Genomic DNA, 21499 nt, shown 5'->3' on the forward strand with positions numbered 1-21499 from the left:
ACATACATATTTTGTTATTTTCTCACCATATTAATACACTAAAATGTACATGTATTTCTTTTTCCTAACTAGTCCTTGAATGTGGATCCTTGCAGGTGTGTGCGATCTAATACAGGGCATCATCCACACTGGGCACATGCTCTACCTACGAGTTGTACCCTCAGCTCCTGTTTTTAGGTGTTTTTGTTTTTGAGACAAGGTTTTGCTATGCAGTTCAGGCTGGCCTTGAACCTTGAACTCACTATGTAGCCTAGGTTGACCTCGAACTCAAAGCCATCCTCCAACCTCAGCCTCCTGAGTGCTGAGATTACAGGTGTGTGTCACCACACCCATTTTAAAAATAAATTTTATTTTATTTTATCCCTTTCCCCCCAGCCCCCTCCCCTCCCTATGTACAAAAGCTTTGTTTCCATTTTTTCCTTCTATTTTCATTTTTTTCTTGTCCCTTCCTTCCTTTCTCCCTCCCTTCTCCCTTGTTCCCCTTCTCATTTGAAGATTTTCATCCCATTTCCCAATATCTATTTACATTTTAATCTTTATTTCTACTTTTGGTTTCTCACACCAGAGAAACAATGCAGTATTTAAACATGTGTGTTCAATTTATTTCGCTTAAGAGTATGGTCTCAAGGTCCATCCATTTAGCTATAAATGTCTGAAGCTCATCCTTCTTTATGGCAGAGTAGTACTTCATTGTATTAAAAAAAACCCATGTCTTTATCCATTCATCAGATGATGGGCATTTGGGCTGTTTCCAAGATTTAGCTATTACAAATTGTGCCGCTATAAACATGCATGTTCATATATCACTGTGGTATAATGCTTTTAATTTTTTTGGAAAGTTACCAAGAAGGGGAATAGTTTCCACCATGCCATTTCTGCCTTGGAGTCAGCCAACTGTGGACTGAACCCTCTGAAACTGTGAGACAAAATAAACTTCTCCTCCTTTAAATTGCAGGTGTCAGGTATTTTGTCCCAGCATTTGGTCACTTGGTTAACGTGGTATCTACTAGTTTTCTCCATTATAAAGATATGTTCTCCTGGGTGTGGTGGCACACTCCTGTATTCCCACCAAATCAGAAGGCTGAGGCAGGAGGGTCCCAAGTTTGAGGCCAGCTTGGGCAACTTAATGAAAGAGCATAAATCTTAAAAAAGGGCTGAGGATTAGATCAGTGGTAGAGCACTTGCCTAGCATGGGTTTGATCTCCAGTATCACAAGAAAAACATTTTTCTCCTTTGTAATTAATAAGCAGTATGTCTGCCAAAGATTAAAACTAGACCCATACCTATCACCATGCACTAAACTAAGATCAAAGTGGATTAAAGGTCTAAATATTAAGACAGAAACACTAAACTTGCTGGAAGATAAGTTAGGTAGAACTCTTGAAGACATTGGCATGGGAAAAGACTTTATGAACAAAACCTCAGTAGCACAGGAACTAGCACAGAGAATCAACAACTGGGATCTCATCTTATTAAAAAGCTTCTGCACTGCAAGAGAAACCACCAACAGAGCTAAGAGACAACCTACAATGTGGGAAAAAAATTTTAGCAGCTGTAACTCAGACAAAGGTCTACTATCTAGAATATATAAAGAATTGAAAAAAATCAGACCCCCCCAAATTCAAAGACCCAATTCAAAAATGGGCATCTGAAATGAATAGACATTTCTCCAACAAAGAAGTAAAAGCAGCAAATAAATATATGAAAAAATGTTCAACATCACTGGTCATTCAAGAGATGCAGATGTAAACAACACTGAGATTCCACCTCACCCCAGAAAGAATGGCTGCTATCAAGAAATCAACCAACAACAAATGCTGGCGAGAGTGTGGGGAGAAAGGAACCCTTCTCCATTGCTGGTGGGAGTGCAGACTGGTGCAGCTACTGTGGAAATCAGTATGGAGATCTCAAAGAACTAGGGCTAGAAGTCCCATTTGACCCAGGTATTCCTCTGCTGGGTATCTTCTCCAAATAATTAAAGGAATCATACCACAGTGATATATGTGCACCCATGTTTATAGTGGCACAGTTTGTAATAGCTAAAACTTGGAAACAGCCCAAGTGCCCATCAACTGGAAACTGGATAAAGAAGATGTGGGGTTTTTTTTTATAAAATGGAGTACCACTCAGCCATAAAGAATGAGAAACTAGAGACATTTATAGCTAAATGGATGCATATTGAGGCCATGCTCTTAAGTGAAATAAATAGGACACACGTGTAAATACCAAATAGTTTCTCTAGTGTGAGAAACTGAAAGTGTAAATCAGGATTAAAATGATTAAAATGAATAATTGATAATTTCAAATAGGAAAAGGTCCAAAGCTGTAGGGATGGTGGGAGGGGAAGGGGAAAGGAAAGAAAGGAAAGGAAAAATTATGAGAAAAGAAAAAAATGGAAATGAAATTTATGTAAATAGGGCAGGGTGGAGGAGGGGAAGGGCACACAGGTAATGGGGAAAAAAATAAGAACCAAGATAAATCATGTACAAGTAGAAGCACCCAATGATAAATGTAAATGTATTGTATACCTAAAATGTACCAATAAAAGAATTAAAAAAATAATAAGTAGTATGTGCTTTCATAGATGTGCTAATTCTTAAAACTACATTTTCTTTTAAAAAAACAAAATAAACAAAAAAACCCACAAAAAAACCCACTACATTTTCTTTCTTTTTTGTTTTTGGTACCAGAGATTGAACTCAGGTCCTTCCACTTGTGAAGCAGGTGGGGGAACCACTGAACTAAATCCCCAGCTCAAAACTACATAAAAAATGAACACAGTAGCTCTTAGAATAGTAGTGCCAAAGGAGTTGGCCTTTCAAACAGAGCCAGGATTAGAGTGAGGCAAGTGAGATATCTGGAGCACAGAATTTAGGGAGGTGCCCACTCTCAGGGTTGGCCCTAGAAGTCTTGCTTCCCTTATCCAAGTCTTAGAAATACTTTTTGGGGGCTCCCTGCATTCCCAGTTGGGGATAAAACTCAATGTCTTGCATATGCTAAATAAGCATTCTACCACTGAACTGCATCCTGGTCCATGTTCTTTAGTTAATAGAAAAGGATTTTCACTGTTTTTTTTTTCTGGTACTGGGAATTGAACTCCAGACCTTGCACTTGCCAGGCAGGCAGAATGCTGCTGAACTATATCCCTAACCCTTCACTGATTTTCTTAAATCCTTAGAGAAATGCTTTATTTAGAAATACAAGGCTTTTTTAAGTTCTGTTTTGAGATGAGGTCTTGCTGTGCAGTTCAGGCTGGCCTTGAACTTACTATGTACCCCAGACTGGCCTCAAACTCATGATGAACCTCCTGCTTCAGACTCCTAAGTGCAAGGATTATAGGCATGCACCACCATGCCTGGCTAGAAACACAGTTTTGCTGGTACATTCTAAGAGGTTGAGGCAGGAGGATTATAAATTTGAGGATAATTTTGGGCTATTTAGCAAGACTCTGTCTCAAAATAAAAAATAAGGGCCAGAGATGTAGCTCAGTGATGCCAGTACCTGCCTGGCAAGTGCAAGGTACTGAGTTTGATCCCTGGTACTGGAAAAAATAAAATAAAATAAATACATAAATTTTACAAAGGTGGACAGGGTGTGGGGTATGTAGCCCAGTTCAAAGGCTCTGGGTTCAATCCCTAGCACGTGCACGTGCGCGCACACACACACACACACGGAAAAGAAAAGAAGGAACGTTAAGTTTATTGATTAGAAGAATTATTGATTCACTAAAGTTATTAACTATTAAGGAATCTTTCCTAAGCCACTCTTCTATGTTTAGTGCATCAACATACTGACAACTAAATGTTTCCTGCAGTAAAATAGAAAACAGCCACTTTGCTTCTTTATTTATGGTTCTCAAAAAAGATTCCACAGTAGACTTTCTGATTTGCAGTAAATTTCTTTTAACCATGCTTCAAGGCAATAAAAATAGTTTTCATATGATTACGTTTTTGGAAGTCTGGCACAAAATGTGATTTTGCTTAATAAGTTTGGTGTGACAGCTGTAAATGGCCACATTCCAGTTTAGGGCTCCAATATTGCATTTTCAGTGTGACTGAGTTGCTCACTTGTGGTCTGCCTGCCATTTCCACAGAGAGGCTGGCACTGGGACAAATCCCCCAGAGCCCTTCACAAAGGAGTGCTGACGCATCATGATCTCAAAGGTCCTAAATGGGTCATGTGGCATCCAGACAGGCCGGGTGAGCATGAGTGTGCGTCTGTGTGCGCTGGCCTGTGGGAGGGGCTCCTCCTGTGGCCTAGCGAGCAGCCAAGAGCCCCAGCAGCCCCTGGGGATGGAAATCTGCTCTGAGGCCAGCGTGCTTTGGGAGGAAGGCATTGGGCCAGTTTAATAGGGCAAGGAATTTTATTCAAGGAAATCAGGAATATTGTAGCTGGCTGGGAAGTCAAACTCCTTTCCACAGTTTGGTTGAAGCATTGTGCAAGTGCTTAATAAATGGTAGAATACGCAAGGACCCGAGTTTGATCTTTGGTACCAAAAAAAAAAAAAAAACCCCAAAATAAATAGTAGAATATTCCAGGAAGCCCCTAGGTACTTAAAATGCATAAATAAATGATTCATGCAAGGAACTGACCTTAACTTGTTTGGAGAAATAGACTGCTGGTTCTTCTTCTTCTTTTTTTTAGCTACCACACCCAAATCCAAAACTACTCACAACTCATCCAATAAATATTTCAAATATTTTTGTCAAGTGCTATTTTAGCCATGTCAGGCACTGAGCTCTATTTGGGTTATATAAAAATAAATAAGAAAAGGGGCCGGAGATTTAGCTCAGTGGTTTCACCACCTGCTGCACAAGCACAAGGACCCAAGTTTGATCCTCGGTACCCCCCAAAAAAAACAAAAAACAAGAAAGATTGTTCTAGGTTTACTATTTTATGTAAACATGTTATAATGGTTATCTTGGGGGAGTAGAATTAGATGGATATATGTACAGGGATTCTTAATTTTCACTTTTTGACCTTCCTGTAACAATTTTGTCCAGGCTTTTGTTTTGTTTTGTTGTTTGTAATTCAACAAAATCCTTTGTGCAATGGTTCATGTCAAGCATTCTGCTGAGCGTTAAGACAACAGGGAATGAAGCAGAGTAAGTCCTCTGGCCTCCTGAAGCTTACATTCCAATAAAACAAATAAATCCACACAAATATCTCATATAATATAGTGAGGATGAGTTGTTCTGTGGAAAATTAATTAAAAAAATAAAACTAGTTTATTAAAACTGTTCTCAGCCAGGGATTTAGCTCAGTGGCACCGCCCCTGCCTTGCAAGCACAAGGTCCTGAGTTTGAGCCCCAGTACCCCCCAAAAAACCCCCCAAAACCAAAAACTGTTCTCATTCTGATTTGTTCAGATAATCTGAACTATTTAGAGAGCGAGATTCATTTGTTTTGCAATACTGGAGAATGAATCTGAGGACTTTTCACTGAGGCACATTTCCATGCCTTTTTACATTTTTATATTTTGAGACAGGATCTTGTTAAATTGTCCTGATTGGACTCAAACTTGTGATCTTCCTGCCTCAGGCTCCTAGAGTGCTGGGATTACAGGAATACACCACCAAACCTGGATAAGGGCAGGATTCTTCAGAGGTCCAGGAAAATAGGAGCACTCAGAGAAATGATCCAGAGGGCCAAGCCTGAAAGCCTGAATGATTTGGACCCTTGTTCAGCCCTCTCTCCATCCACCACAGATGAAAAGGCATCAAAGCTGTCTGTGTTTTTTGGCACACAAGTGATGTCAATCCAGAGAGCGTGGCCTGGCTGGAGCCCAGGCCTGTACCCGCACAGTTTGAGGACAGACCTCGTTGCGGGACTGGTATTTGAAGGTGCTAGGCCCTGCTCCCCTACATCCCTGGCCTCCCAGGGACTGATCCCACTGGCCTCCCGTTTGCCTTGTCTGGCAGTTGACTAACACTGGGACTGAAGAATTAGTTCTAAATGCTGACTGGGACAGCACATTCTAAACTATTTTTAGAACATCTTCCTTCTCTGGCTCTCTGAAAAAGCAGTTCTTTTTCTTTTTCTGAACTGCTTCCCTTCCCACTTGACTGAGCTCTCCTCACCTGGAAGGCAAAGCTGGAGGCATCCAGGTCCTGCCCACTGCCACGGAGAGGGTGTGGTTATACTAAATCCCTCTAGTTAGAGGTGAAACTGGATTTGATATCAAATTAAAGGAACATACATTTAGTGTGTGTACCAATGTTACAAGCATTTTAAATTATTTTTTGCTTTAATTCTTTTAGTGTAGTTATGAAGGTAACACAAATTAATTTTTAAAACTTTAGAAAATACAATACAAATAATTTGTACTTTAATTATGTTTATTGCCTCTGTTCTAATGCTCACAAGTTTATTGTTATTATCAGTTGAATATATTGTTTATGCACATAGTACAGAATTTTAAAAGTAAGCTCTCATTTTTCTTCTATGCAATTCCTGTCTAATGGGCATGGCAATTTCTTTGTGGAAAGATGTTATAAATAAAACACAATTTCTTTAATAGATACAGGTTTACTTAGACTCCTTATTTCATCTTTTTTGAGTTTTAGTAATTTAGTAATTAATTTAGTTTTAGTAATTTAGTAAATTTCAGTGAATCTTTTTTTATTGAGATTAAATTCATGTAATAGTCAATATTTTGAAATGTAATATTCAGTACATTCACAAAATTGTGCAATCATCACTATTATTTAATTTCACAGTATTATTTATTTATTTATTTATTTTTTGGTACTGGGGATTGAACTCAGGACCTTGTGCTTGCGAGGCAGGTGCCAGAACCACTGAGCTAAATCCCTGGGCCAATTTCACAGTATTTTTATCACCCCCCCCAACAAAAGAAATCCTGTACCTATTAGTAGTCCCTTTCCATTAGTAGTTCCATTGTCCCACCCCACCCCCAACCTCTGGCAAGTAGTAACTTTCTGTCTACAGGTTTTCTCTTCTGGACAATTCATGTCAATGGAATCATACAATTCGTCACCTTTTGAAACTGACTTCTTTTATTTAACATACTGTTTTTGAGGTTCATCCATGTTGTAGCATGTATGAGGATTTACTCATGTTTGTGACTGAATATCTTCCATTATATGGACATAAGACTTTTTAATTATCTATTCATCAATTGATGCACACTTGGTTGTTTCTACTTCAAAAAATATTTTATTAGTGTCCATTAGTTTTACTAAATATTAGAATTCAATGAATATATATGTATTGTATCCATCACTCTTATAGCCCTCCCTTACATCTCTCTCCCTCTCCCCCTTGTTCCTCTCCTCTTGTGTAATAATAGTAGTTTCCCTTCTACTTTCTTTTTAAATATTTCTTTATTTATGAAGGGTTTCCCTATATAGTTCAGGCTGGCCTTGAATTCACTATGTAGCTCAGGATGACCTCAAGCTATGATCCTCCTGTGAGGCTGTATTTTCTAAAATGTGTATTTTTGGCTCCTTTGTCAAGAATGAGATGGCTGTAGTTGTGTGGGTTTATTTCTGTGTCCTCTCTTCTATTCCATTGGTTTATGTGTCTATTTTTGTGCCAGTACCAGCTGGTTTTGTTTCTAGGGCTTTGTAGTATAATTTGAAATCAAGTATTATGATGCCTCTAGCCTTGCTCTTATTGCTTAGGATTGCTTTGGCTATTCTAGATCTTTTGATTTGTTTTTTGTAGCTCTGTGAAGAATGTCATCGGAATTTTGATGGAGATTGCCTTGAATCTATAGATCACTTCTGGTAGTATTACCATTTTAACAATATTAATTCTGCCAATCCAAGAACATGGGAGGCCTTTGGATCTTCTAGTGTCTTCTTCAATTTCTTTGTGCAGTGGTCTGTGATGTTCATTGTAGAGGTTTGCCTGCTTGGTCAGCTTGGTCCCTAGGACTTCTGTTTTTCGGAAGTTATTGTGATGGAATTATTTTCTTGATCTTTTTTAGCTAGTTCATTATTGGTGTATAGAAAACCTACTAATTTTTTAATGTTGGTATTTGTATTCCTGTGTTTCTCCTTTTTGGCTATTGTGAACAATACCAGTGATTAGTGTGGAAGTTGTTGTATGGAAATATTTCATTTCCTTTGGGTGTGTAGTTTACAGTCAAATTGTTGGGCCATAGGTTACCTATATGATTAATCTCTTGAGGAACTGCCACAGTGTTTTTCAAAGTTGCTATCACATTATTCTAGTTTCATTGCCTCATTGCTAAGATATGTCCTCTCCACTTTAAAATTTTTCAGCTAGCCTAGTGGGTATGAAATGACATCTCTGTTCTTGTTTGTTTTTGCAGTACTTGGAATTGAAGCCAGGGAACAGTGACCTACATCCCCAGTCCTTTAAAAAAAATTTTGTTTTGAGCTGGGTGTGGTGGTGCATGCCCATAATCCCAGCACTGAGGAAGCTGAGGCAGGAGGACTGCTGCAAATTTGAGGCCAGCCTGGACTACATAGTGAGATCCTATCTCAAAAAACTAAAAAAAAGAGAAGGTATGAAAAAAAATATTTGTTTTTATACAGGATCTCACTAAATTGCTCTGGCTGGCCTTGAATTTTTAATCCTCCTGCCTCGGCCTCCCAAGTGCTGGGATTCTAGGTGTGTGCTTCCATACTCAGCTTCCTTTTCTTTTTGTTATCACCTTGTCTTATGGTATTACATCCAAGAAATCACTGCTAAAATCCAATGTAATAAAGATTTCTCTATGTTATTGGCTAAGAATTTAATATTGTAAGGTTTTTCATTTAGGTCTTTGATCCTTCTTGAGTTATTTAAATTCATGATTTCATATTCAGTAGTTAAGAATTTGTTAATTTAAAAAACCTGTGAATTATTTTTGCAGCTCAAATTATTTGATTATCTTTTTTTGGGGGGGGTACTGGGGATCAAACTCGGGACCTTGCACTTGCGAAGCAGGCGCTGGAACCACTGAGCTAAATCCCCAGCCCTGCAGCTCAAATTATATCCAAGTAGGAAGCCCCTTCAATCTGGCTCTTGAGTCTTTTTTTTTTTTTTTTTTTAATGTCACTATGATCCGTTGACCACTTCCAGTTTACTGCACAAGATATTCCAGGTTCATCTTGTATTTTACCATGTATGCCTCTGTAACCAACCCCTTCTCCAAGAATCCCACTTTCTTTTCAGTGGAGAATACTAGTTAAGGGCCAAGATCTGGACACTAAGCATATTCACGGTTCTTGAGGGTCACTGCTCAAGGTCTGTTTGGTGGATACTCATATTTATATTTATGCCTATATCTATCCATCCAAAAGCACAATTTCACACTGGTGCCTCCAGTTTCAATTCAACATCACAGGTTTCATTTTTCCTTTTACTCTTTTCCATGTTTCTAATTTTGTGATGGTAAGAAAATTCCAGGTTCCCAGTAACCCTGATATTGTTACTTAGTTTTTATCAATCTGCCAGTTTGTAACCAATCTTTTATGGCTTTTTCCCTTCTCTTCTTCACAGATGCCCTTTCCCACTTGACTTCCTTTCCTGCTGCATCAGGTCTCCCTACATGGATATGTTTTTTATGTGTTGCTGTTGTTTGCGGTGCTGGGGATTAAACTCAAGGCATTACATACACTAGGGAAGTGCTCTACCACTGAGCTACATCCCCAGGCCTTTCTATTTTCTTTTAAGCCAAGGTCTCACTAGGTTGCCCAGGCTGGACTCAAGTTCAAGATTCTCCTTCCTCAGCCTCTCTTGTAGTTAGAATTAAGAGTGTGTGCCACTATCACTGGCTTTTTCATGAAGTTTTGACTCTGATTCTGAGTTACAGGCGAGTGCCATCATTGCTCCATGTGGACATTTTCCTCATCCTTTTTGGATCTGAAGCCTGCTTTGAGCTCAAGGACACTCCTGGTACTGGCTGTGGGGAAAAAAAAGTTAATATACCAGGCCTGAGCCTGTTATACATAGCAAGATCTACTTTCAATGTTGACCCTTGGCTGGCATCTAGAAACTCAGGTTTGGAAAAGGTTCCAACCATTCCCATACTGGTTAAGAGTGGATTGTGTGCCCAGACAGTATGAAAAATGTGGCTCATGCTGGAGCTTGGAGCTTGGGCACAGGCAGAACTAGAGTGCCTACATGACCAGCCCCATAAAAACCCTGGGCACCAAGTCTCTAACAAGCTTCCTTGTAGACTACACTTCACATAGGTATGTAGTTGGAACTTTTTGCTACAGGAAGTAAGCTCCTCCTATGTGATTCCATTGCGAGAGATCTCTTAGAAGCTCATGGCTGGTTTCCTCTAAGCTTTACACTATGCATCTTTTTGTTTATCTCCTCCAGCTGCAGGGCACTCACTAGAAGATGGAATAGAGCAGGAGTGGCCCATAGAGTTTTGTGTCTGAGTGTGTGTGGCATTGGGCTACATCTCCAGCCCTTTTCACTTTTTATTTTGAGACAGGGCATTGCTAAAATGGAATTGGAGGTGTGAATCCCTAAAGCTTTTGGAGAGAGCAGTCTTACTGAAACCAGAGGCCTAGTCAAACTGATGTTAAACTTGTACTATAAAGGATCTATTTTTAAAAAATAATTCACTAGAGCTGGGAATAATGGTGCATTCCTACAATCCCAGCACTGTGGGAAGCAGGGGGTGGAGGTCAGTTTCCAGTTGAGCTGGACAATTTAATGACTTAGTGAAAACCTGTCTAAAAAACAAAAAAGAAGGGTATGGGAAAGTGTATGTGGGGGTGTGTGGGGGAGGTGTGGAGAGGGCTGGTGGTGGTGAGGTGTATGAAGGGAAGTCAGGGATGGTGTGGGAAGGCATAGGAAGGTGTGGGATGGTATGGGAAGATGTGGAAAGGTCAGGGAAGGGGTGGGGAGGCCTCACAGGTATGGGAAGGTTTGAGGAAATTGTGGGAAGGTGTGGATGGTGTGAGGAAGGTGAAGGAAGGTATAAGAAGTGGGGTCCTTGGGCTGGGGATTTAGTTCAGTGGTTTCGCCACCTGCTGTGCAAGTGCAAGGACCCAAGTTCGATCCCTGGTACCAAAAAAAAAAAAAAGAAGAAGTGGGATCCTTGTGGTAAGGTATGAGAATGGTGTGGGAAGTTGTAGTATTATAGACAGCTAAGTTAGATAGACATATTACAGGCAGCCAGATAGGGCTAGGTCCTTGACAGAGTCAGGACAAAGGTGAAACACATCACAACTGTAGCTGGAGACCCATCTGCTGGAGACAGGGCCTCCAGATAAAGACGAAAGGACCAAGCCTGCATACTTTCTAAAAGGACAAACAATGGGCCAAATAAAGTACAGATAGACATCAGTCACCCCAATGGGTGACCAACGACCTCTGAATCCATCATTTCCTAGAAGAAGTCTTTGTTCTTTCCACGCAAACTTGTTACATGACTTGTTTCCCAATTGGACCACTCTTACCTAAGTGACTGTACTTGTAACTTTATTGGTTAATCATAGCTGTAATCCACGTTGTCCCCACATGGGTTTTGCTCTATAAAACTTCCTTGTAAAGTGGAGTCCTTGGCTACCCATTTGGGTCCCCTCCTGTCTCTCTCCTCTTCTTTCCCCCTCAATAAATATTTTCCTATTCTTAACCTCTGTTGTTCCTAGAATTCATTCTTTGATTTTAGAGAACACGAACCCAGCATATCAGACATCTAACAGGTTGAGAGATATAATAATTTCATATTTCATCTCCTGTATCAGTGGGATGGTGTGGTAAGGTGAAGGAAGGTGTGTAAAGGTATGTGAATGTCAGAAAAGGCATGGAGGGCTGGGGATTTAGCTCAGTGGTTCCGCTGCCTGCCTTGCAAGAGCAAGGACCTGAGTTCAACCCCCCGGTACTAAAAAAAAAAAAGAAAAGGTGTGGAAAGGTGGAGGAAGGTTAGGGAAGGTGGGAAGGTATAGAGAAGGTGAAGAAAAAATTTGTAAAGGTGTGTGAAAGTTGGGGAAAGTGTGGAAGTTACAGGAAATTGTGGGAGGGAGTGAGGAGGTATGGGAAGGTGAGAGAAGGTGTGTAACCATACCTGTGGTGGATCTGAAAGAGATTCCAAACTCTTGTGTATGGCAAGCAAAGAACTGCAAAGCGAACCCTCGATGGTGAAGGAAAAGCAGCTACATTTATTGAAAGTGATGAACAGAAAAATGGTGCTGGGATGACAGAAAAGGAACTGCAGGCCTGCGGATAAATCAGCTCTGGGGAGAGAGAGAGAGAGAGAGAGAGAGAAAGAAAGGAGAGATGGACAGACATGTGCTTTGGTCTGGGGTTACATAGAATGCTAGAATGCTCCAGGATGGTGCTGGAGCTCAAGTGGGTGGAGGGAAGTGAACTCCTCAGCCCTAATATTGTACCTGTACCATTTTTCCTTAGTCTTGATTTTCAGATTGTTTCCATGTTTTCACTATTATACTAATACATGTTATTAGGAACAATTATGTATATTTATTTCCATGAAACAGTTTCCTAGAAATGTAATCACTTGGATAGGAAAAATCTGAATATTGTTACATACACTGCCAGGGAATTCTCCATTATTAGGTACAATTTTTATGTTTCTATATCTCCATTGAAGTTTTTTTTTAAAGGGATTGGGAGCACATCTCCATGGTAGTATAGGAGATAGCTAAATTAGGTACAGATCAATAGGTAGTTAGAAAAAGACCAGGCCCAATATAGAGTCAGAACAGAGATGAGACAAACCAGGCCTGTGGGTAAGGGCTGAGTTGATAGAAACTAGGCTGGAGATGCAATGACTAAGCCTGGGAGCCTCCCCAGAGATAAACAACAGCTCAGGGCTGTACTGCAACTAGCACCATTTGGTCTAATAAGCCTAAACAACATAACAAACACATGAGAACAACAGAACAACAGAATGAACACACAGATGACCAGAACACTCTGACCCACCCTCCTACCACCTCCAGAAATGCCTTTGCACTTTTTCATGCTATGTTCCTGTCACATACCTTTTTTTCTATTAAATCAATATTAGCTAAGTAACTGTACTTGTAATCTTACAGTTGATTGTAGTTCAACTCAAGGTAGCCTGTGATGTGATTTAACTACACAAAAACCCCCTAGCAGTGGTGGCACATGCCTGTAATCCCAGTACTGTGTGGGACTGCATAACTCTGTAATCATAAAACTCCCCTAGCCCCAACTGTGATTGAATGTGAGTAAATAGATAAAGATGCTTCTTAGTTCCGGGACACTAGATAAGATCTGTATCAGCCATAAGGTCCCAAAGTAAATTACTCAACTCTTTGTTTGAAACTGATGTTCCGGACACTGCTATCTATAGAACAATCTACAAACATCTGCTGACCATCAGTATGTGTCAGCTGACCACTAACCTTTGTTCCTCTTCTGTAAATTTCACCTGTTAACTTCCCCTGCAACCCCCTATAAAAGACCCTCGGACTCTGGGCTAGTCGCCTCTCTAAGCTACTTTGCTTTGGGAGTGCTGTCTGGCCAGACTAAGGTCTGTTTTACTTTCCAACTTGTCCGGTGTGTTCCTTCCCGGGTGTGCTTCACTGCACTCAGCTCCTCAGAGCATTTGGTAAGGCCCTCGGTCTTACATTTTGGAGGCCCCAGCGAGATCCCCGGGTAAGGAAGCCTGGTTCAGCCGAGACTCTGTGGTGGGATCCAGCAGGAGACTCTCAGGCACAGACCTCAGAAAACCTCCGGAGGTAAATTTTTGGCCAGTTGCAACCATTTGTTAAGTCAGGAGTGAGGTGGCTGACGGGCCGGTAAGCCTCCCCTGACTCCAAGGTTCCTGACGAGGAACAAGGGAAGATTTAGTTTCACTTTTGTTGTGGTGCCTGTTCGTCTTGTGGTTCATACGTTAGTGTCCTGTCCTGTCCGTTGTGTGTTTAATTTTGAATTTCTTTCCAAACCATCAAGGACAGAGATGGGAGGATCCTGCTCCAAGGCTACCCTGTTGGACTGTTTCCTCACTAAATTTAAATTGGCTCCCCCCCGCCCCCCAGCAGGAGGACGAATATGGGGTTAAATTTTCTCGCGGAAAACTTCACTCCCTGTGTCAATTGGAATGGCCAGCCTTTGGAGTTGGATGGCCAGCTGAGGGCTCTTTTGACCCAAGCCTCTGCCAGGTGGTATGGAAAAGGGTCACTGGGCACCCTAGCCATCCTGATCAGTTTCCATATATAAATATCTGGGTTCAGGCTTGTCAAGAGCCTCCGGGTTGGTTGCAGCATTGTTCCTTGCAAACAAACACTCGCATTCTGGTTATTGCTCCAAGGGAACCCTGAGGGTCCAAAATCCAGGCTCCCAGGCTGGTGCTCTCACAAGATCCTGATCCCTTAGATCCCTTTATAAGACCTCCACCATATGTGGAGCCATCCTCTTCCTCTGATAAAGCCGGCCTGGCCTCAGATCTCGAAACCCTTTCTACCCTCCTCTTCCCGAAGAAGAAAAATCTCCAGATTCTATAACCTCCCCCTCCCACACATGAACAGGGGCCACTTATGGTCCCAGCAGGGCTCCCACTGAAGGGACTAATTCAGTTCCTCTTCTGCCTCTTAGGGAAATAGAACAGGGTCATTATGTCTATATCCCTTTCTCTACCAGTGATTTGTATAATTGGAAACATCAAAATCCCCCTTTTTCAGAAAAACCCCAGGCTTTGATCTCCCTCCTAGAATCTGTTTTTCATACCCATGACCCAACCTGGGATGATTGTCAACAACTTCTCCAAGCCCTTTTTACCTCCAAGGAAAGAGAAAGGATCCGAGGGCAAGCCATAAAGTCGGTGTTAGGAGGAATGGAGGGCCCACTTGATGAACAACAGCAGGCCCATATTGAGGCACAACTTCCGTCCACCCGTCCCCCGTGGCAAGTTAATTCCTCGAGCAGGAGAGAAGCTCTCCAAAACTACTGTCAGCATCTCCTAGCCGGCTTGAGGGGAGCCGCTTGAAAGCCTACCAATTTGAGCAAGGTAAGTGAGGTCCTCCAAGGACCTGAGGAATCCCCTTCTGCCTTTCTGGAGTGTCTGTTGGAAGCATACCGTATGTATACTCCAATTGACCCAGATGCTCCTGCAAACTGACAGGCAATTAATTTGGCTTTTGTCACTCAGTCGGCCCCAGATATTAGGAAGAAATTGCAGCAGATGGAGGGATTTGAGGGAGAAAATAGGGAAAAATTGATGAGCGTGGCAATGAAGGTGTTTAATAACAGGGATCCTTTTGATGACAGAATGGCTAAAAAGATAGGAAAGGCAAACATTGCAGCCTTGGCAGATGGAGGTTTTATCTGAAAGGAATACAGAGAAAATAAAAAAGAGGATAAAAGTAAAGTACGGCCCTTGTTAGAGAAGGATCAATGCACATATTGCAAAGAGAAGGGCCATTATAAAAGGGATTGTGAGAAGTTGAAAAGAAAGAGAGAGAAGGAGACTAAGAAAGAAAGAGATGGAGTTCTTCTAATAGATAAAGAAGATTGACGAGGCCAAGGTGGGGATCTCCAAACACATCCACCAACTCCAGGAAGCCAGCATCTTGATCCCTTGCCAGTCAGCCTGGAATACACCCCTGCTTCCCGTGAAGAAGCCTGGCACCTCAGACTTCAGACCGCCGGGTGGAGATTGTCCACCCAATGGTACCGAACCCCTATACTCTGTTGAGTCTCATCCGTCCTGCTCATGTGTTGTACTCAGTATTAGACCTCAAAGATGCATTTTTCAGCCTGTCTCTAGCACCTGTGAGCCAGCCCCTCTTTCCCTTCGAATGGACGGACCCAGACACCGGGACTACCAGACAGCTGACATGGACCCGGCTGCCACAGGGATTCAAAAACTCCCCCACTCTGTTTGGGGAAACTCTCAGCAAAGATTTACAAGAGGTAAGAAAAGTGTTTCCCCAGGCGACTATTCTTCAGTATGTCGGTGACCTCCTGGTGGCGACTTCAACCGATAAAGAATGCATTGCAGCCACCGAGGGCCTCCTGAAAGCCCTCCAAGACCTGGGATATTGGGTGTCTTGGAAGAAAGCTCAGCTCTGCCGGACCAAGGTAACCTACTTGGGCTATATTCTTGAAAAGAGAAAGAGGAGGCTGGCAGAATCGAGGGTATCTGCAATTCTCCAGATTCCGGAGCCGAGCTCAAAGAAACAGGTGTGAGAATTCCTAGGGGTGGTTGGCTATTGCAGAATTTGGATTCCTGGCTTTGCTGAGATTGCCAAACCCCTGCATGAAGCCACTGCGGGAGGAAATACACCCCTCGAGTGGACTGAGGCTTGCCAGCAGGCATTTCAATTGCTTAAGACTGCGCTTACATCAGCACCAGCCCTGGCATTGCCAGACTTAAACAAGCCCTTCACCCTGTATGTAGCAGAGAAAAATGGGGTAGCCAAGGGAGTGATTACTCAGCTTTTGGGGCCATGAAAGCAGCCTGTGGCATACCTCTCAAAGAAGCTCGACCCAGTGGCCCGAGGGTGGCCTACTTGTCTGAGAGCAGTAGCAGTAGCTGCTGCTTTAACCCGAGAGGCTGACAAATTGACCTTTGGACAGGAGTTGACTTTGATCACTCCCCATGCCATTGGGCCCTTGTTGAATAGCTCACCTAGCAAATGGCTGTCTAATGCCAGGCTGTTACAATATCAAGGACTCTTGTTAGAACAACCACACATTAAGTTGCCACCACCGCTAGCCTCAATCCAGCTACTCTACTCCCGGAATCTGACGAACAAATGCCCATCCACGATTGCCTCGAGACTCTTGAAAACTTGAGGGGAGGACGTCCGGACTTGACGGACCAGGCCCTCCATTGAGCAGAGATAACATTCTATACTGATGGGTGCAGTTTCGTGCATGATGGCGTATGGTATGCTGGAGCGGCAGTGGTCAACCAGGACCAACAGGTGGAATGGGAGCAGGGGCTACCTCAAGGGACATCAGCACAGAGGGCTGAGCTGATTGCTTTGACCAAGGCTCTGGAATTGGGAAAAGGAAAAAGGATAAATATATTCACTGATAGCCATTATGCTTTTGCCACCACCCATGTACATGGGGAGATTTATCAAAATAGAGGACTGTTGACCTCTGAAGGAAAGGAAATCAAAAATAAGACTGAGATATTGGCATTGCTACAAGCAATCTGGTTGCCTCATCCATTGCCACGGGCACCAGAAGGGGCTTAGCCCTGAGATGATTGGTAATAATGCTGCTGACCAGGCAGCAAAACAAGCCGCCCAAAAATCAGTGAGGAAGCAAATGGTTCTGCTTCCCATGCCGGTACTCCCAGAAAAACCTGAATACACAGATAAAGAAGTAGCAGAAATGAACAGGAGACGCTGGACTCGAGGAAAGCATGGATGGTGGACGACTAAGGATGGAAAGGTGGTGCTCCCAGCTGCTGTAGCAGATATGTTGCTGAGAGAACTATGCGAGAAAAGGATGATGGCTGCCCTGCAACCTCATTTCGTCAGCGAGGGATTAGCCCAAAAGGCCCAGGACATGGTGAGACGATGCCCCACCTGCCTCAAGGTAAATGCAAATCGGGTAACCTGGCCCCCCAGGGTCCAACACAGAGGATTAACTCCAGGAGAACATTGGGAATTGGACTTTACTGAAATGAAGCCTGGCATGTATGAGTAAAAATACCTGCTAGTTTTTGTGGATACATTTTCAGGATGGGTAGAAGCATACCCCATTAAGAGGGAGGCAGCTGAAGTAACAGTTAAAAAGCTTCTGACAGAAATAGTTCCCCGTTTTGGTTTGCCCTTAGCTCTGGGGTCCGACAATGGTCCAGCCTTCATGGCCAAGATATCTAAATTAATTAGTAATATCCTTGGAATAAAGTGGGATCTACACTGTGCCTATAGGCCTCAAAGTTCAGGACAGGTAGAAAGAACAAATCAAACTTTAAAGGAAATTCTGACTAAATTATGCTTGGAGACTGAACTAGGTTGGGTAGAGCTTCTCCCTTTTGCCCTCCTCCGAACGAGGTGCATTCCCAAGCCTCCCCTCAATCTGTTCCCCTTCCAGATTGTTTATGGGCGATCTCTCCCAATCATTCCATTAGTAGATGTAGAATTAAAGGAAAAGTTTTCCCACCTTCGACTCCTTAAATCCTTAAAAGCAGTTCATCAGCTTCAGTCAGAGCTACATGAGACATTACGAAAGGAAATGACTAGTCCCAAGGAAAAACCTTTACAACCTTTACCCTATAAGCCGGGAGATTTGGTTTTTATTCACAGGTTTGATTCCAAGACCCTGGAACCTCGTTGGAAGGGACCAGTTCCTGTTGTCCTGTCAACTCCCTTGACGGTGAAGGTGGCTGGACATTCTGCCTGGATACATCACAACCATCTAAAAACAGGACCCCCCGCAGATGTCAAAAAGGACAAATGGAAGGTTATCAGCCAACCAGGCGACCAAAAGCTAAGATTGGAGCGGGTTGGAGATGTTTTGTCTTCATGATAATATTCTCTGGGACACTGGCAGTATTGCCCCCAAGAGGACTAGATCACACAAAAAATGTATGGATTCAATTGGCAAACTCGCTTGTCTGAATTCTGTCTAAATGTTGATGTAAATTTCCATCATGTAATGGGGACATGCCTCATGTCATAAACCTAAAAATGCTGTCAAATTATATACACCCAGGGTAATTATGTCAAATAATACCCAATGTGCTATGTATGAAAATTGTACAACCAAATGTCTGAGGATAAAACGGTCGGAAGGGATGCCCTGCCGTATAAAACAAAAAATTGTGTATAACGATTGCCATATCTCCCTGCCAATAGGATGGTTTTATACCTGTGAAGGAATAACTTTCAATTATATCCAGCCAATTTAACCAAGACCCGTTGCTGCTTGAGTCATCTAGTTGTGGTTCTACCAGATAGAACTGATTTGATTATGCCAAACAGAACTAAACGTTGGTCACCCTATACTGCACCAGGATGTAATGATGATGTAGGTCTGTTGACAGATGCTGAAGTAATAACTATGATAGCATCTTTCTTGCCTTGCCTTCTATAGGAGTCCATGCTGAAAAGGCAGTACGGAAATTAGCATGCAAGGTGGTCAAAGGGTTAAATGCTACCTCATCAGCCTTGGCATTAATTAACCAAGAGTTACAAGAACAGAGACAGGCAATCTTAGACAATAGGGCAGCGATAGACTATTTGTTACTCTTCTACCACCAAGGTTGTGAGAAAATAAGAAATATGTGTTGTTTCAATCTTACTGACAAGAGTCCAAAAATCAAAGAAAAGGTAAAACAATTGGAAGACCTGGCTCAAAGGGTACATAATGAAGATGGCTGGGACTTGTTCCAATGGCTAACTAAATGGTTGCCCAACCTACAATGGTTAAAACAACTTTTTCTCATCATTATAGTTGTGTGTATATGCTTATTATTGTCATGCTGTTGTATACAATGGATGCCTACATTTATATGTAAGATTACTTAAGTTGTAAAATCAGTGGGGAATGTGGGACTGCATAACTCTGTAATCATAAAACTCCCCTAGCCCCAACTGTGAATGTGAGTAAATAGATAAAGATGCTTGTTAGTTCTGGGACACTAGATAAGATCTGTATCAGCCATAAGGTCCCAAAGTAAATTACTCAACTCTTTGTTTGAAACTGATGTTCCGGACACTGCTATCTATAGAACAATCTACAAACATCTGCTGACCATCAGTATGTGTCAGCTGACCACTAACCTTTGTTCCTCTTCTGTAAATTTCACCTGTTAACTTCCCCTGCAACCCCCTATAAAAGACCCTCGGACTGTGGGCTAGTCGCCTCTCTAAACTACTTTGCTTTGGGAGTGCTGTCTGGCCAGACTAAGGTCTGTTTTACTTTCCAACCTGTCCTCCTTCCCGGGTGTTCTTCGCTGCAGTCAGCTCCTCGGAGCATTTGGTAAGGCCCTTGGTCTTACAACTGGGGGGAGGGGGGTCTAAAGCAGGAGGATCATGAGTTCCAGGCCAGCCTGAACTACATATAGAGACCTTGTCTCATAAACACCACCCCCAAAGAAACCTAGACAAAGAACCTCAGCAGCAACCCACTTTAGGGACCCCTCCTGTCTCTCAGGGGCTTTCTCTTAATAAAATGTTTCCTACTCTTAACCTCCTTTGTCCTTGATTTCATTTTTCTGTGTCCCGAAACATGAACTCAACACATCTAACAGGTTGGAAGTTACTTCCCTCTAACAGTAGAGCGTGTGCTTTCAGTGCACAGGTTGGATCCCCAGCATCAAATAAATTAAGTGCCTATTTTTTTTTTTTTTTGGACAGGGTCTTGCTATGTAGTTTGGAATGGCCTTGAACTCACTTATGTAGCCCAGCTGGCCTTGAATTTGCAGTGATCCTTCTGTCTCAGCATCCACACCCGGTTTAAATGCCCAAATTTTAAAAAGAGATATTCTAGTACATTCACCAATGCAACTATGCTGAGTATCTGATCTAAAGGATAGGAGAAAATTTATCTGTTGTCTGAGCCTGGTAGTACACGCCTATAATCCCAGCACTCTGGATGCCAAGGCAGGATGATCACAAGTTTTAGGCCAGCCTAGGTGATTTGGGAAGATCCTTTCTCAAAATTTAAAAAAAAACTTTTTTTGGTGGGTGAGATAGGATCTTGCTGTGTAGTTCAGGCTGGCCTCAAACTAACTGCAATCCTCCTGCCCCTGCCTCCCAAATGCTGGGATTACAGGCATGTCAAAATAAAAATTTTACAATGGGTTGGGGAATGTAGCTCAGTGGGAAACCTAGATTTAATCAACAGGACCGCAAAAAAACCAAAACAAAACAAAAAACCAAAATGCAGGTTCAGCAAAAGGAAAAGCTAAGTGTGAGGTGGTGAAGTGGCAGGGTGATGCGATCAGAAAAAGCATTTGGTTGTCAGCAAGGATACCTAGATTCTAAACCCATTTCTTTCTTTCTTTTTTTTTTTTTTGGAGACAGGGTCTCGCTATGTAATTCAGGCTGTCCTTGAACTCACCATGTAGCTCAAGCTGGTCTTGAACTCGCAGCCATCCTCTTGCCTCAACCACCCGGGCCCTGGGATTACAGGCGTGCGCCACTACGCCCGGGTCTAAACCCATTTCTGGCACCCTCCAACCTTCACAGGTTGTAGCTTCAGCCTGAGCCTTAGGTTTTCTGAAATTCAGGTGGGTATAGCTCAGGTCTTACGTATCCCAACCATCTTCAGAACATGCATTCTGCATCCCCATCAGTTTCGACAGCAGGTGTAAACTGACTAGTTTACGACGAACAAGCTGAATGGTCAGCTGCAAAACGCAGAGTAATCACTCCAAAGCACTTCCGGGCGCCGCGTCGCTGACAGAGTTCGAAGTCCTTGGAAACGCACTTCCGTATAATTAAAACCCAACTTCTCGCGCCAGTGCGCGAGCCGCAACTGGGTGATTTGGCCGTGCGACTGCGCATCCCTCAGAAGCGGAGCCGGCCGGGGTCCTGGGAAGTGGGCGGGACCCTGGACGGGTGGGCGGGACCTCTGATTTGTCCCGCGGTGACTGGGCGGGCGCG

At 42.6% G+C, this 21499-nt stretch overlaps 1 pseudogene across 1 annotated transcript in view; it reads right to left on the reverse strand.

Annotated features, from left to right (window-relative positions):
• LOC101701014 (metal-response element-binding transcription factor 2-like) overlaps positions 1 to 21392 on the reverse strand; it is a 34444-nt pseudogene extending 13052 nt beyond the window's left edge. The window contains exon 1 of the transcript XR_015451457.1: positions 20955 to 21392. The product of XR_015451457.1 is annotated as a metal-response element-binding transcription factor 2-like (transcript). The remainder of the gene's footprint in view (positions 1 to 20954) is intronic.
• Positions 21393 to 21499: the final 107 nt, after the last annotated feature.

Source organism: Heterocephalus glaber, unplaced genomic scaffold (assembly GCF_053883595.1).
Source record: "Heterocephalus glaber isolate CG9 unplaced genomic scaffold, H.glaber_assembly_v1.0 deba00001428, whole genome shotgun sequence".
Classification (NCBI taxonomy): Eukaryota; Metazoa; Chordata; class Mammalia; order Rodentia; family Bathyergidae; genus Heterocephalus; species Heterocephalus glaber.